Source organism: Talpa occidentalis, unplaced genomic scaffold (assembly GCF_014898055.3).
Source record: "Talpa occidentalis isolate TD23 unplaced genomic scaffold, MPIMG_talOcc4v2.1 talOcc4.11, whole genome shotgun sequence".
NCBI classification, from domain to species: domain Eukaryota; kingdom Metazoa; phylum Chordata; class Mammalia; order Eulipotyphla; family Talpidae; genus Talpa; species Talpa occidentalis.
Window position 1 is genome coordinate 50356895 of NW_023601104.1, and position 15919 is coordinate 50372813.

Here is a 15919-nt window from a genome sequence, read left to right on the forward strand (position 1 = left end):
CCTGGTGGTGCGGGGATTAAAGTCTCAGTGCTATCAAGCTATTGCCAGCCACTGTGGCATGAGTTCAAGCCCCAACCAGGGAGTTAACCCACAGACCCAGCAGACCTCTCCTGTCTCACCCGCTGCTCCCCTCAGCAGTATATTTCAGTCAGTCTGCCTGTTCTGCTCCCTATTCTGTCTCTGGTGAATCCTCTCACCGCACCCCCACACATACCTCTGGCCTACACCCCAGTTCTTGTATGCATAAATGAAAAAAAAATCTAAAAGAAAAAAAGATGCAACTATCCAACAGAGGATAAAGATGTATTTCCCAAGGGCACTCACCAAGGAAACCCCATTTAAGGAACTCAGGCTGTGTGGCTGTGGGCTGCACATGCCCTTCCTCTCTTTCCTGACGTTGGCTTACCTATGGATTTTGAGGCCTATAGCATCTGCATCTGCAGAATGCCCTCTCTATATCTTTAACTCCTGCTCCCACAACCAACCACTCTATCTATCTTGATTCTCTTACAGACAAAGAAATTACTTATTCCAGTGTGGTGACCTTCAGAACAATTTGGGCAGTCCTTAGTATTAGTCATACTACAGGCCATTGTTCAAACTACAGCCTGATTCATTTTGGCCTGGATGCCCATCCCTGGCCAGGAGGGCAGAATGAAATATGATCTCCCTCTCACAGCAGGGACTGAAGGGAACAGCACTATGATGGACCATAACACTGCCGTCACTCTAACCCTTTTATGACAGAGTCACTAGTGAAGGAGTATAAGCATTTGTAAAAGGAGGTATGTCACATAAATGTTTATGAAGTAACTTGAGTCTCTCCCATCTAGCAAATAGACATGATTAAAATGAGGCCAGGATCTATACTAACAACTCTAGGTTTCTTCAATGAATAAATGAACCATGTGTTATTTATTTTTTTTAAGAGTTGTCTTTATTTGTTTATGCATACAAGAGCTGGGGTGTAGGCCAGAGGTACAGGGGCTGAGAGGATTCATCAGAGACAGAGTGGGGAGCAGAACAGGCAGACTGACTGAAATACACTGCTGAGGGGAGCAGCTGGTGAGACAGGAGAGGTCTGCTAGACCATGTGGGTAGCTCCCTGCCTGGGGATCAAACTCATGCCGCAGTGGTTGGTGATAGCTTGACAGTGCTAGGACTTAAGCCCTGTGCTACCAGGGAGACCCCTGAGCCACATTTTAGATATATAGCACTTTAAATACATATATAATATATTTTTAAGTATCCCATAGGATATATAAGTATCCCATAGGATATATAAGTATCCCATAGGATATATAATATGTTAAGTATATACTGTATATATATTTAATAAAATTGACTTCTTCCCTTAGCCCATTAGTTGCCTCGTAAGTCAAGACTAAACTGTATTTCTGGGTTTTTGATTGCTATTCACCCTAATGTTTAAAGTCTTTAACAGCTAGTGGCAAACCAATAGTAAATGATTTTTTAACTTAAACAGTTCAAAGTAAAAGGTGCAAAATGCTCTGTAAGCTTCTGGGATTTTTTAATGCTTATTTGCAACACTGAATTAAAAATGTCCACAGGTGGGCTTTGGCCTTCCTGCATATGCTTGTGCAGCCCCCTTCCTTTAAAAAAAAGCTCAGCCCTCCGCATCTCTACCTCAGCAGTCACATCTAGCCCACTGAGGAAAGTACTGATCCATTAACCTTATTCCACATATTAGATTATAAAAATGCACCATCAACATTATAAAAACATAAGTCAGCCAATGTAACTGAAGGTCATTTTAAAAAATCATGCACCTTCCAGTCACTCCTTCACAGGGTCTTTTTTTGAGCTATAACTAATAAGAAATGACTGACAGAGGACTCCCCAAGCAGGTTTTGGTACACTGTAATGTACATGGACCTAGAGCTAGACCAACTAGTTCTATGACTTCAACCAAGTGTGTTAAATTTTATAATCCTCAGTTTCCTCTTCTATAAAATGGTGATTCTCATATATAATTTTCAGAAAGAAGTACAGACAGAATCTGCCTTTTGCTTGAAACACAGTAGTTGCTCAATAAACAGTGATGGTGGTAGCAGCAATGGTTAGTAATGGTTGTGGAAGTAGTAATAATGATCATGATAGTAGGTATCTCTTTGGTTGTCTTTTTTTGGGGTCTGCCCAACACGCCTTTACTGCATATTCTAATAATAACACCCTCATTTTCTTTTAATAATTCCCTCCAATTCTATGTGGCTCTGAAGGAAATTCCAATCACAGTGCCCTATCTCCTTGACCACAGAGGTCAGCTTCTGATCAACCCTTCCTGCTCCCCTCCCTCCTAGCCCCAGGGATGGGGTGGAGTGAGGGAGTGACACAGGAAGGTCAACCAAGTAAAGTAGAACAAGTCAAATCTTTCCTCAGGGTTTTATAGAAAGATATTAAGAAAAGAAGCTCTTACTCCATTTGGTGACTGGAATGGGATGATAGCTCAGCTCTGTCTGCAGGCACACTGCCCTTCACCTTGGCACAACGGGAACACATCCTGAAATAGGAGCCAATGTGGTCAATACAGAGAGCAGCAAAACATCAGGGGAAAGAGAAAAAATAATAACATTTAGATCCCTGGATCCAGCTTTACTCTTAAATTTTCCAGTTAAAGTTAACAAATTCCCTTTTTAGGCTTAAGCTACTTTGATTGAGTTTCTGACCTATGCATGAAAAGATTCCTGTATAAATAAACATGTTAAAAAAAATTATGAGGACTTCCCTGGTGGCACTGGGGTTAGTCTCAGCGCTATCAATCTATTGCCAGCCACTATGGCAAAAGTTTGATCACTGGCCAGGGAGCTAACACACATGACACAGCAGACCTCTCCTGTCACGCCCGCTGCTCCTCTCAGCAGTGTATTTCTGTCAATCTGCCTGTTCTGTCCCCACTCTTTCTCTGGTGAATCCTCTCAACCCCGGCACCTCTGGCCTGTACCCTAGTTCTTGTGTACATAAATAAACAAAATAAGCCTTTAAAGAAATAAGTAAGAAATTATGAATTAAAAAGGAGAACTAGAGAGGAGAGCACAAAAGCAATACCCAGAGGCGTCCTCAGCATCCATTGCAACACAGCCCACAGAAGCCAGTGGAGTCTGCATTGCTGCGGCAGGAAGGGAGCAAGTGAAGTGGCACCGCCACCAATCAGACTGAATGTGTGGGAAGACACAGAAAACAGGGTGAAATGTCTAGGTTAAAAAAAAAAAAACAAAAAAACAGGGACTTCCCGGTGGCGCAGCGGTTGAGTGCTGGGTTGCAAAGCTGCCCGCAGCCTCTGCAGCTCCGGTTCGATCCCTGGCTGCTCCCTGGCCACCGGAGGAGGGTCCCACATGGTGCACAGACCTCTCCTGCCGCCCGCTGCTCCCCTCAGCAGTGTGTTTCGTCAGTCTGCCTGCTCTGCTCCCCGCTCTGGCTCTGGTGAATTCTCTCACCCTCCCGTGCTTCTGACTGTACCCAGTGCATGTATAAATACATAAAAAAATAAATCTTTAAAAAAAAAATTGCTTTCAAACAAACAGAAAAAAAAAACATTGGGAACTGGTAGACTGAGTTGCCCCAAGTCCTGTTTGAGCAGGTGAGCTCAATCATGGACAGGCTAGTCCTCTCCAAACAGTTGGGCCCACCACACTGACCATGAGGTCCCAAAGTAGATCAAAAGCATTAGATTCTGACTCGCTCCTGGAGGGAGAGCAGCCTAACCAGGAAGAAGCTATGTCGCAGCTCTCCAGCTCCAGCCCTGTGTACTTACCCAAGAACATTTCCTTCTAACTCCCTTTGGGCAGCCAGGTTCTATTTTCTATTCTCCTTTCCCAAATTGGCTCCCTTGGCCATGAGTCTCTCTAGAAAAGTTTTGTCTGGTTCAGCTACAAACAGCGCTCTCTGGAGAATTCTTTCTCTAGAGGGCAAAGGACCCACTCTTTGAGGTTGAGGCCCTTTAATAGCATCACTGAGATTTCTTCCCCCCAGGTTAGTCAGTGAATGGAGGAAGTGAACCCCAATCTCGTTTTTCTTGACCAGACTTGTCTCCTAGCCTCTGCCAAGATAGGGAAACAGTGGCCAGCAAAGCTAGAGAATTTGGGTAGGGACTGTATTATAGTGACCTCACTATGCTATATAAAGGAACTTGATTTTTTCCAGTAAGCCATGGAAACATTTGAAAAGTTTGAAGGAGAGAATGACATTGTTGCTTCTGACCAGAATACCCCTCTTCTGCTGGTTTTCCCTGGGAACTCCTAGCTGCGGGGTCTCTCTTTTCCCTGGCAGGATAAGACAAACTGGGCTTTGTCTAATAGCCTTGCCTTTTTTTTTTTTTTTTAAGATTTATTTTATTTATTTATGCATACAAGAGCTGGGGTATACAAGAGAGGTGCAGGGGGTGAGAGGGTCCACCAGAGACAGAATAGGGAGCATAACAGGCAGATCCAAGGAAACACACCCTGAGGGGAGCAGCAGGCCAGAGAGGAGCGGTCTGCAGGTCAGTTCCCCTACTGGGGATCGAACCCACACTGCTGTGGCTGCCAACAGCTCGACAGTGCTGAGACTTAGGGCAAGGGCTTCTAAGACAAGGTTTCTCCAGACACACAATAGAGAAGGGAGTCTGGTGACATCACCACGGGTACTGATCAAAACATGAAGAGTGACTAGTATAGCAAAAGTAAGCCCGAGACCTGAATAGCCAAAGATTTTCAAGGTAGAATTATTTACATGGGCCTTGAGCCTCACTGGAATATGTTAATAATGCTATGCATTAGGGTGGAGAGAAAGATTGTGTGGAGGGTTGGTTAACAGAGGCGAAGATAGTCAATGAATTATCTGGATGTTCACTGTTGGGAAAAGAGGATGAAAATCCTACCCATAAAAATAGGATGTTTATATATACTATATGAGGCTAAAGAGGGAGACTTAAATAAAACTGTACCCGGGATCCCCCTGGGGGTACAAGGGGTTAAGTCTCAGCACTATGAAGCTATTCACATCCACTTCGGCATGAGTTCAACCCCCGCCAACCAGGGAGCTAACCCACATAGCCCAGCAGACCTCTCCTGTCTCACCTGCTGCTCCCTTCAGCAGTGTATTTCGGTAGATCTGCCTGTTCTGCTCCCCACTCTGTCTCTAGTAAGTCCTCTCACTCCCCAAACTTCTGGCCTACACTCCAGCTCTGGTATGCATAAATAAATAAATGTTTAATAAATAAATAAATAAAACTGACCCACAGATAGCTGAAAAATCAGGTTAACCCTGAACTAATCATAATCATGTTGCAGTCAACTTCATCTTTGACAAAAAGTCCCCATATTTAGTATGACTGCCTTATTTAGTAATTGAGTTCAAATAGTACCTATCTCTGAAAATAACAATGCCAATCACAAGCCACTGTGCTTAAGAGGGACAGTGGTCAGTGGCCCAATCTGAACCTAAGTTGGGAATTAGCAAAATTGTAGATGAGAGTAAGTTTACTTGCTTTAAAGGCCTCCTGGGGAAAAGAAATCACACTGTTTTTGCTAAACTTTGCAGAGATTTGTATATGTCAGATGAATTGGACATAGGAAGACCCTAACTGGAATTTATTTGATGGGAGGATGAGGATCCTCCTGCAAGATAATTTGTCGTAAAAGGAAGAATCAGTCACCATGAACAAATGTAATAAAGAAGTTTTGGTTATTAGAGACTAGAGGTGATGCTGAAAACACTTAATAATGTCAGACATTTGGATTTGGTGATCAACTAATGGCTGTGAAGCCAGACTTTCAGTATTGAGTAGGTAACCTTGGGCTAATTATTTATTTTTTTTAAAGATTTATTTATTCATTTTACACAAGAACTGGGGTATAGGCCAAATGCGCGGGAGGGTGAGAGGATTCACCAGAGGCAGAGGTGAACAGAACAGGCAGACTGATGAAACACACTGCTGAGGGGAGCAGTGGGAGTGACAGGAGAGGTCTGCCACACCATGTGGGATCCTCGCTGGCCGGCAGGGATTGAACTGGTGCTGCAGAGGCTGCGGACAGCTTCACAGCACAGTGCTCAACCGCCTGCACCACCAGGGGAGGCCCAGGCTAATTATTTAACCCCCGAAACCTTAGTCTTCTCGACTATAAAATGGAAATTATAATATAATCTACTTGTACACAGTTAAAAGGAATAATTGTTAAATGGGCTGATCACACAGCTAAGCACAGAGTAAATGCTCAATAATATTTAGCTGTCTACAATAATAATAACAGCATTCCCCAAGCCCACCCCTAGTGGATCAGATATGGACCTGAGTCCTGTGGAATGCAAGTGAATTAAAAGGAAAAAGCACTGGTGGTACATTGGGAAATTAGCGACTGGCACCCCACTATAGCAAAGTAACTCCTAGCTCAAAGAGGGGCACTCTTTCCCCCCTCGCAGATACCACTCCGTTCTATCAGGATAGCCACACCCTGGGCTATCAGGACTCAAGACCCAGATATGGCACCGGAATCCAGCAGGAGGCAACAGGACCCAAAGGGTACACTGTGGGGTGGACAGAGCAGCAGCAGTGCCAGACTAGAGAGTATTTCATTTAGGCACACGTGGGAGAAGCATCCTGGAGACTCCCAGAATATTTAACAATGTTAAGTCCTGCCAGAGTGGGTAGGATAAGAACCAATGTCATTTAGGTCTTGTGGTCGATGTGATCTCTTTGTACACAAGGCAGGTGTCTTGGTCACATGTGAGATGTTGCTTAAGAACTAATCATAATCATGTTGCAATCAACTTCATCTTTGACAATAAGTCCCCATATTTACTATGACTGCCTTATTAAAATATAAGCAGTCTTAATTCTCTTGCGCCCCAGAAATGTTTAATATACCTTTATTTAGGCAACAAATCTATACAAATACAAAAAACAAGAGTTCAGATGTGATTGAAATAAAGTATACCAAGCAAAAGCCAGTGAGAAAATATATTAAAATGTATCATTGTGGCAGGACTGGACATCAGGATATAAGATCTTTCCTTGCCCTAACTACTTTCACATGTCAATATTAAATCCAGTATAATCCATGACTCAATACTTCAGAGGACTTTAAAGGACATGCCAATGGATTTTCATTTCAGATAAAACAGAAATGGAAAGGGCAAGACTGAGGGTTCCTCAAATTTGTAAAGATGGGTTCTTTAAATGAGGGGAATCCACATTTTGCATCTTTATTTCTATGAATGATTAATGTATCCTTCAATTTGGGGACATACAGAAATGTGAGGTTTGGTTTCTCCTAACATAGCTTGCCAAGAGATTTGGTCAATTATGCTTGAAGGATGAGACAATTGAAGTTTTCCAAAGAGTCACATGTAACAAACACTTCTTTTTCTCTCAAATCCATTAAAAGGGAAACCAAATATCTTGGCTAAGCAAAGAGGTGAGTCTCCACTAAATTTATAGTTAAAATTCCTCTTGGCTAGTCCAGAGCTCCTTGGATCAGAAGTAAGTGCAAGGCCACAGCTTCTGTAGATAACAAATTGGTTCAGTCAAGGAAAGACTGCAGATCTGACAAGGATTAAGAGGCATGCTTGAAGAAGATGAATTTTTTACCATATTTCATTACAGAAGACAACAGTGAAATAAAAATGACTTCATCGATCCCATTCTAGAGCCCTGGTGAGGCCAGGGATAAAAAGGAGAAAGCCCCCTGGAACTGGCTGGCCATCATACCAATTGCGCCTATCAATTCCAGGCAGCTTCAGAGAGGCAATCTCAGGCAATCACAACTGACAGTGGATAAATCACAATTATCAAGACCTTATTAGCTATTGCCATTGAGTAAATGAGGGTCATTTGCTTCTATCAGGCAGCAATTGATTGCTTATTTTGGGATACACCTTAATAAGGTCAAAGTCAAGGTATGGTGATGGAAAATTAGGTTAGGTATCATAAATCCTCCAGCATCAATCCTTCTTATCTGAATAAGAGTTCAGAGAGCTATAAACTATTAACCCTGAAGACAGACTTGTGGGAAATATAACAGAATCCAAAATCATAGCAATCTTTCTCATGGATAATATAATATCCCAGGAAAACCTAGAAAGACAGAATTTTCTCCACTTAAAAAGAAAATTGAGGGGCGTCCCTGGTGGTGCAAGGGGTTAAGCACCACACTATGAAGCAATCCACAGCCTCTGCAGCACGGGTTTGATTCCTGGCCAGCCAGGGAGCTACCCACATAGCGAAGCAGACCTCTCCTGTCTCGCCCGCTGCTCCCCTCAGCAGTGTATTTCAGTCAGTCTGCCTGTTGTGCTTCCCACTCTGTCTCTGGTGAATCCTTTCACTCCCACCCCCACATTTCTGGCCTGTACCCCAACTCTTATATGCAAAAATAAATAAATCTTTTAAAAAAAAATAGAAAATTGAGTTCACCCTGCCTTGATACAGAGTTAATTTTTCAAGTCAATGCCAGCAAGTACTCATCAAAATAAGAAGACACCTTTTTTAAAAAATATTTATTTATTTATGCATACAAGAACTGGGTGTGTAGGCCAGAGGTGTGGGGGGGTGAGAGGATTCACCAGAGACAGAGTGGGAAGAACAAGCAGACTGATTGAAATATACTGCTGAGGGGAGCAGCGGGCAAGTCAGGAGAGGTCTGCTGCGCCATGTGGGAAGCTCCCTGGCTGGGGATCAAACTCATGCCACAGTGGCTGGTGATAGCTTGATAGCGCTGACTATAATCCCCGTGCCACCAGGGAGGCCCTCCTTAGTTGAACCTTAATGGTAAATAATAAGTGAACTTTTACTTTCCAGGCTCCTAACTGAAAGACTGATGTTTTAGGGAAGCCACTTTTTAAAAAATTAGTATAAAGGGAAAACAGCAAGATAGTGTGAGAATGAAGACAGCAGGCTCGTCTCCTTCACATAAATACAACCAAATTATATGTAAGTAAAGACAGGGGTCCCTAGACCAATGGCCATAGCAGTCATAAAGAGGGACAACACAGACAGAGGGCAGGAAAAACTGAAATATAATTGTGCTTGGCATATTACCAGGGAAAAGCAACCCTAGAGAGGGAGGGATGGCTGCAACAGAATACCAGAGAGTAGACTCTGGCCCAGGCAGACACTATAGGCAGACAGCAGCCAGGCCAGCAGAACTGGAGGATGAAGGATGCCTGTGTAAACAGGGGAGCTCAAGGACAGAGAATAGTCCTGGTGGCTGCCTAGGTGGGGTTTGTGCAATGTGATGATTATTAGCTCATGGTTCTCAGACATGAATAGCTGGAGCCTGAGCCAGTGGGGAAGGCTAGATTGGCTCACCAGTATCTATGTACAGAAGAGATTTTTCTCTATAGCTTGTGGCTGTATTATGCAGAACATCCCCCACCCAAGGCCAAAGCTGACATAACAATTAAATGGCTTATTGCCCAGACCAATGGAATCGAATAGAAAATCCAGAAATAAACCCACAGATTTATGGTCAACTAATCTTTGACAAAGGAGCAAAGACTATGCATTGGAGCAAAGAAAGTTTGTTCAATAAATGGTGCTGGGAAAACTGGGTCACTACATGCACAAGAATGAAGCTTGACCACTACCTCACACCATGCACAAAAATCAACTCAAAATGGATTAAAGAACTAGACATAAGACCTGAAACCATAAAATACATAGAAGGAAATATAGGCAAAACACTACGTGATATTCACATCAAAGACATCTTTACAGACACATCACCCAAAGCAGTGATAGTGAAGGCAAAGATAAACAGCTGGGACTACATCAAATTAAAGAGCTTCTGCACAGCAAAAGAGACAATAACAAAAACAAAGAGAAACCCCACCAACTGGGAGAACATTTTTGCACCCAACACTAATGATAAAGGACTGATCACAAAAATCTGCAAAGAGCTGATGATACTCAACAACAACAAAGAAAATAATCCAGTCAAAAAATGGGCAGAAGAGCTAAAAAGAAACTTCTCTGAAGAGGAAATGCAAATGGCCAACAGGCATATGAAAAAATGTTCAACATCACTTGTAATCAGGGAAATGCAAATCAAAACTACAATAAGATACCATCTTACACCAGTGAGAATGGCACGTATTAAAAAAACTAGCAACAACAAATGTTGGTGAGGGTGTGGAGAAAAAGGAACTCTTCTGCACTGCTGGTGGGAGTGCAAACTGGTCCAACCACTATGGAGAGCTGTGTAGAGATTTCTGGACCTCCTAAACATAGAGCTTCCATATGATCCAGCAATTCCACTCCTAGGTATTTACCCAAAGGACACAGAAACATCAATTCCAAAGAACATCTGCACCCCTATGTTTATAGCAGCACTGTTTACAATAGCTAAACTTTGGAAACAACCCAAATGCCCAAAAATAGATGACTGGATCAAGAAGATGTGGTACATATATACCATGGAATATTACTCAGCATTCAAAAAAGATAAACACATGCAATTTGCAGCAACATGGATGGCGCTGGAAGGGATCATGCTCAGCAAAATAAGCCAGAAAGAAAAAGAAAAATACCGGATGGTCTCACTCATAGCAGGAATCTAGAAAACTTAAATAAGGGACCAGGAAAATGAATAATTATAAGAAAGTGAAAATCAAAATCAACAAACAACTATGAACCAGAGACACTTTTTGGGGGGTGAGGTGTGGGAGGGGAGGGATTGGGGTCAAAATGGGGAGGTTGCAAAAAAAAAAAAAAAAAGAAAATCAAAATCAACAAAAAACTATGAACCAGAGACACTTTTGGGGGGGGGGGTGGCGGGAGGGGAGGGATTGGGGTCAGAATGGGGGGGTTGCAATTGTATGGGGAATATAAAAATAAAATTTATTATTTAAAAAAATAAATAAATAAATAAAACCAACAAAAAAAATAAATGGCTTATTGCCATTAATTACAATTTAATGCATCTAGGTCCTGGCAACATGAGCAAGCACTTTAGGGCAAGACTCCATATTTGAAAGGTGAAGGCAACAAATCTCTGCCAAGACTCTATTCCAACCATAACTCCCTGCTGGCACCACAACTATTGAGAAAGGACAGAAAGCAGTCTGCAGGAGAGGCAGTCATTTGGGAAGACATGTACAAATCTTGAGAAACACATACCCCTCATTCACTTGTAATCAGAACTTGCAGAGTAGCCGGCCCAGCAGTTCTCAGGTCACTCTGCTCCCGCCTGCACCCATCAGAGAAGGAAGGGGGATTACTGCTCTGCAGAATATGCATAACAAGCTGAACCCCAGCTGAGAGGTTGGTGCTAGCCCTAGATGATTCCAGACACTTTGAGGAATTGACCTAGGGGAGGGATCATTGTCTACCCTATCCAACTCAGACATCCACAGCACCTTAGGGGGACTGAACTCTAGTAGCAACCTCTTGGAACCCTGCTGCCCTGGCTCCAATCTCCGATGGGAACTAGAGCCCCGGTCATCCAAACAGGTGCAGAGGCCTTGCTCTATGATGCAACAGGCACCCAAGAATTCCAGGTCATCAATCTCAGATTATATCCTGTGACCTGTAAACATAATATAAAGTCAATTCACCAAGACAAAGAAAGAAAACTCTATCTCAACCCATAAAAACTAAATATGAAGAAACAGAGGGATATACAACAAATGATGGAACAAAAAAGCCCAAGAAAAACCTGAGTCTGACAGAACTACATAATTTGCCTGATGAAAAGTTTAAAGCGTCAGTCCTAAGTATACTTATCAAAATAAGAAAAACAATTGACAAACAAAAGCAGGAATACAATAAGAGGGGAAACATGACAATGCTTCAAACAGAGATAATGGACTTAAATAATCCCATAATTGAACTAAAAAAATATGAGGGTCTTAACAGCATACAAGAACAAATAGCTGATAGAATTTGTGAGTTTGAATGCAAAGTGATGGAAATATATAAATAGGACAGCAAAGAAAAAGAAAGAAAGAAAACTGCAAGAATTTTAGGACAATTTAGCACCTGTTTGGATGACTGGGGTTCTAGTTCCTGTAGGAGATAGAAGCCAGGACAGCAGGGTTCCGAGAGGTTGCTACGAGAGTTCAATCCCCCTAAGGTGCTGTGGATGTCTGAGTTGGATGGGGGCAGACAATGATTCCCCCACAAGGTCAATTCCTCATAGTGTCTGGAATCATCTTAGAGATTGATTGACTAACATCTTTAGGACAATTTAAAGAGAAATAATATCCACATCACGGGGGTCCCCAAAGAAGACAAAAGAGAGAAAAGCACAGAAAATGCATTTTAAGAATTAATAGCTAATAATGCCCCTAAACTGAAAAGGAATCAGATATCCTGATACAAGAGGCACAAAGAGTTCCAAACAAAATAAATCCAAACACATCCCTAGACATATTTTATACTATTCAAACCACTTAAAAAAAAAAAAAAAACTGGTGATAAGGAGAGGATACTAAAAGCATTCAAAGAGGGCCTCCCTGGTGGCACAAGGGGTTAGGTCTCAGCACTATGAAGCTATCACCAGCCACTGCAGCAAGTTTGATCCCCTACCAGGGAGCAACCCACATGGCACAGCAGACCTCTCCTGTCTCACCCACTGCTCCCCTCAGCAGTGTATTTCAGTCAGTCTGCCTGTTCTGCTCCCCACTCTGTCTCTGGTGAATCCGCTCTCTCTCTCTCACACATACATACACACACACACACACACACGCACACACACACACAACCTCTGGCCTATACGCAAGTTTCTGTATGATAAGTAAATAAAATAAATCTTTTTAAAAAATAAAATATGTGACAATATATTTTATTTAACCCAATATATTTTAAATAGTATAATTTCAATATGTAAATAATATTTTAATGGGGCCTCCCCGGTGGCGCAGCGGTTGAGTGCTGGGTTGCGAAGCTGCCCGCAGCCTCTGCAGCGCCAGTTTGATCCCCAGCTGCTCCCCGGCCACCGGAGGAGGCTCCCACATGGCGTACAGACCTCTCCTGCCACCCACTGCTCCCCTCAGCAGTGTACTTCGCTCCTTCTGCCTGCTCTGGCTCTGGTGAATTCTCTCACCCTCCCGCACTTCTGACTATACCCAGTGCATGTATAAATAAAAACAAATCTTTAAAAAATAAAATATTAATGAATTACTTTATATTTTTTACACAAATTCTTCATAATCCAATGTGAATTTAACACAGATAGCACATCTGGGTTCCAACTAGCCACATTTCAATGCTTATTGGCCATGTGTGGCTAGTAGCTACTGTTTTGAAGCATATGTGACAGTAAGGAAAAAGTTATCTCAATAGGAAAGTAGTAGGACTTTAATTGGAAGGACACATAGGAACTTCTGGGCTACTAGTATTGTTATTTTTCTTTGTTTTTATATTTACATGTTATTCATGGAAATGTATGAATGTTTGCTTCATAATTATTCATTAATAATTGTGCATTTCATGAGCATTTTAAAATGTTTTGTTTCACCAAAAAGTTTTTAAATACTGATATATATGCTTGCACATTTATCATTATAAACTTCAATAAGTATTTCTGAATGATAAATTTATAGAAGCACAGCTACTGTGTCAAATAATACAAAGATTAAAACATTTAGTAGCACGGGGCCTCCCCTGGTGGCGCAGCGGTTGAGCCCTGGGCTGCAAAGCTGCCCGCAGCCTCTGCAGCGCCGGTTCAATCCCCAGCCACCAGAAAGGGTCCCACATGGTGCGACAGACCTCTCCTGCCATGCCCACTGCTCCCCTCAGCAGTGTATTTCGTCAGTCTGCCTCTTCTGTTCCCCACTCTGGCTCTAGTGAATTCTCTTGCCCTCCCATGCTTCTGACTGTACCCAGTGCTTGTATAAATAAACAAATAAATAAATAAGTAAATAGATAAATAGATAAATAAATAGATAAATCTTTAAAAAAAAAATTTAGTAGCACGAACTTACTTCCCAAAAGCTTGTACCAATTCTCACTACTACCAAAAACAAGAGAACTCTCTCTTCTCTAACAACCTACACTGGGTTTTATCAATTTTATGACATTTTTTGGTAATTATGAGTAAGAAGATAATGGAAGTGTTAGGATCACTCAACATCTGTTTCAAGAAATTACAAATGTTCTGCTGAGTACAATTTCTCCTTTAGCATACTTAGTGCTATCAGTCAGGTTGTTAGTCTTTCTAACATCCCTGAAACAAAGGAGGCACCCATATTCTTGAACTGCCATTGCCCTGCACCAGCAACTTCCCCTAGTCTTTTAAAAATATATACACCAACCCTCTTTCTGAGTGAACATTTTAGTTTTTTTTTAAGGGCCTCCCCAGTGGCGCAGCGGTTGAGCGCTGGGTTGCGAAGCTGCCCGCGGCCTCTGTGGCACCCGTTCGATCCCCGGCTGCTCCCCGGCCACCGGAGGAGGGTCCCACATGGCGCGCAGACCTCTCCTGCCGCCCGCTGCTCCCCTCAGCAGTGTACTTCGGTCCTTCTGCCTGCTCTGCTCCCTGCTCTGGCTCTGGTGAATTCTCTCACCCTCCCGCGCTTCTGACTGTACCCAGTGCATGTATAAACAAAACAAACAAATAAATAAAATAAATAAATAAAACATGAAAAAGACTTATTTATTTATGCATACAAGAACTGGGGGGCATGCCAGAGGTGTGGGGGCAGGGGACAGGATTCACCAGAGACAGAGTGGGGAGCAGAACAGACAGATCTACTTAAATACACTGCTGAGGGGAGCAGCAGGCGAGACAGGAGAGGTCTGCTGCGCCATGTGGGTTAGCTCCCTGGCCGGGGATTGAACTCATGCCATAGTGGCTGGCAATAGCTTGACAGCGCTGAGACTTTAACTCCTGCACCACCAGGAAGGCCCTTTATCTTTTTATTCTTTAAAAAACAAAACATAGGACTCCCCTGGTGGCGCAGCGGTTGAGCACTGGGCTGCAAGGCTGCCCGCAGCCTCTGCAACACCGGTTCATTCCCGGTGAGGGTCCCACAAAAATAAATAAATGAATGAATGAATGAATGAATGAATGAATGAATGAATGAATAAACTAATAAACAAATAACTAAATAAATAAAAATAAAAAAACAAAACATAACATCAAGTCTTTGTGTATTATATATTCAAAACACTAAAAATTGACCAAACAAAAAATTACTAAAAAGGCATGCTTTAAGGGTCTCCCCAGTGGCGCAGTGGGATGAGCACAGCACTGCGAAGCTGCCCGCAACCTCTGCAACATGGGTTTGATTCCTGGCCGGCCATGGAGATACCCACATGGCATGGCAGACCTCTCCTGCCTTGCCCGCTGCTCCCCTCAGCAGTATATTTCAGTCAGTCTGCCTGTTCTGCTCCCCGCTTTGTCTCTGGTGAATCCTCTCACTCTCCTGAGCATCTGGCCTGTACCCCAGTTCTTGTATGCATGAATAAATAAATCTCTAAAAATAAATAAATAAATAAATAAATCTTAAAAAAAAAAAAAGGTATGCTTTAACAAAACCATGGTACTGTTTTATTACTCAAGGTAAATACAGTAAAGAGGTGTGAAGGGGCTGAGATTTTATCCCATGTGACAGCTAACCAGTTGGCCTATTAGCTGCTTCATGGTGCTGAAGACACCAGGATGAGAGATTCCAGGGTCAGGGTCAAAGGTCTTTATTGCCCACAGCAACAGCAGTAGCTGGAGGATTTTCATTTCCTTGTTCTGGTTTCTCAAGTTCTAACTCCCACAAGGACAAAAGGAAGACATAAGTGAAGTCTATATTTACAATATCTTTTAGTATAAGTGAAAACCCCTGAACCCAGAGAACCCAAATCTTTTTTTTTAATTTTATTTTTATATTCCCCATACAATTGCAACCCCCTTATTTTGACCCCATAGTGTGTCTTTCCCCACCACCCCCTATAGTGTGTCTCTGGTTCATAGCTGTTTGTTGATTTTGACTTTTT

General features: G+C 42.5%; 1 long non-coding RNA gene across 1 annotated transcript in view; it reads right to left on the minus strand.

Annotated features, from left to right (window-relative positions):
• The window catches only part of LOC119239004 (uncharacterized), a 64571-nt gene that overhangs the window by 14415 nt on the left and 34237 nt on the right, over window positions 1-15919 (minus strand). Inside the window, exon 3 of the long non-coding RNA XR_005123724.2 lies at window positions 2438-2521. This is a non-coding gene — a long non-coding RNA (uncharacterized LOC119239004). The remainder of the gene's footprint in view (window positions 1-2437; window positions 2522-15919) is intronic.